Here is a 2,260-nt window from a genome sequence, read left to right on the forward strand (position 1 = left end):
AAAAAAGCTTGAGACTCGTCTACTTGTCCACTAACTCGAACGGGGCTCGTCCGTAGGATTGCAACAGTACCGGGCATCGTCAACTGGACTCCCAAAACCCACTTGGGGAGCTCGTTGTATGACTCATCCCAGTCACCGTATACGAGGGCAATTGCCTTCTGCTTCGCCATCCAGACCCTCCTGTAAGTCGGCCTAAACCCGAAGTGTGCTGCCGTGGCATTTAGGAGCACCTTGATGCTGACGGATGCATCGGCCCTAACCATTGGCATAACGAACGCGGAAATCACATGATAATCCAAGCTCCTGTGGTCACTCGAGATGGAGGTCGCAAGACAAGTGTGAGGTCCATTGTACCGCTTGACCTCCTAAATGCCCTTGCGCTTCCGCAGACTTAGTCGAATCAACCATGTGCACCCATTCCCAAACTCAGAACACTTGCCCACATAACGGCGATGATCAGACTCCACAACCTTGTACTGTACCCCTCGCCGGATGCTGTAAGTCTTCACACTTAACAGGGCCTCGTCTTTATCCTGAAATTGCTGACCAACCTGGAACTCTGTCAAACCAGCAGTCCCTTCAGCATCTCTAGCTCCGAATCCAACAGAGTGCCCTGAAACACCCTCTTGCCTCATGGCATCTAGGTCCAAAGAGGAAAAATGTGGTGGATACTGCTGTGTGCCAGAACTAGAACCACCGACTACCAATGCAGGCTCAGTCGCTCCAACCTCGTCGCCGCTGTCATCCTCAATCATATCCGGCTCGACGTCGTCCTCCTCTACATCACCCAACACTCCGTCACCGACGCCAACCGGTGAAACTCCCTGTAAAGCGTTCGGCAGAATATCAACTGATCCTACCACGTCGCCTACTCCATCATTCAGATCAACTGCAAAAGACGGGGAGGCGACTGGTTCGACCGCTGGCTCATACACAGGGACAGACGAAGAAGCAACGGCAGGCCTGGAACTCGAACCGGCTGCCGCTGCTTCAAAGGTGGGAGAGAAAGAATGACCAAGACTCTGCATTCTCACCTTCTACTAGTGCGAATGCAACGGGTAGAATGTTGGAGTTTCCGTCCTGTGCAATCGCGATGAGCAAAGTACCCCCGTACTTCCCATACAGATGGGTCCCATCAATGCTAACTAAAGGCTTGCAATGGCGAAATGCCTGGATGAGCGGTGGAAACGTCCAGAAAAGTCTGTGGAAAAAAGCTTGAGACTTGTCTACTTGTCCACTAACTCGAACGGGGCTCGTCCGTAGGATTGCAACAGTACCGGGCATCGTCAACTGGACTCCCAAAACCCACCTGGGGAGCTCGTTGTATGACTCATCCCAGTCACCGTATACGAGGGCAATTGCCTTCTGCTTCGCCATCCAGACCCTCCTGTAATCCGACATAGAAACATGACTTGCAGGTCCTCATCACTACCAATCGTGAAGCAATCATACTTCACCGTATCCTGCAAGACAGTGATTGGAATGCGATAGAAAAACTTATTCACTCGCTTCACACCTTCCAGACCGAGTTTCATTAGCACAGATCTAACAAGATCATCATAGCTAGTCGTTGGTTTCACGACGATACAGAGAGGATCCTTATCTGTGAACTTCACACCGGAGCGAGTTTTTGTCTTAATGGATCCTCTATGGTGAACCAAAACCCCGAAACTCTCCTCACTAGCCATATTACACCCTCTATGAGAGCAACTCACGTCTAGAACCATATATATACTGCACTGTCTACCACTAATTCGAACCGGACTGGTTCGAATTCATTTTGTGTAATTCGAACCAGCCTGGTTCGAATTACTTGGTGCAGCTCCTCCCTATATAATTCGAACCAGGGTGGTTCGAATTATGTGCTACGTTTTCCTCCCAAGTAATTCGAACCACCCTGGTTCGATTTACTTGAATGAATTTCTCTCTTCATAATTCGAACCACTCTGGTTCGAATTACTTATGAAGAGTTCGAACCATACTGGTTCGAATTATATAAATATAGGGTTTGGCTTATTGCAGAAACGAATTTCACTTTGGCTTATTTAAGTAATTTGCAACTTCCCTTGGTTTATTCTAGTTTTTTGCCCAATTATTTATGTAATTAGAAGTACCCAATTAAGTTTACGACAAAACCTAAAAATCGATCACAAATTTAATTTGAGTATCTTTATAAGATAGACTTCAATAAAAAATTGAAAAGTAACAGAAATAATTGATTAAATTCACTAATTTTTGATATAAAATTATTGACTTTATA

This window comes from Arachis ipaensis, chromosome B01, assembly GCF_000816755.2.
Source record: "Arachis ipaensis cultivar K30076 chromosome B01, Araip1.1, whole genome shotgun sequence".
In the NCBI taxonomy this organism is placed as follows: domain Eukaryota; kingdom Viridiplantae; phylum Streptophyta; class Magnoliopsida; order Fabales; family Fabaceae; genus Arachis; species Arachis ipaensis.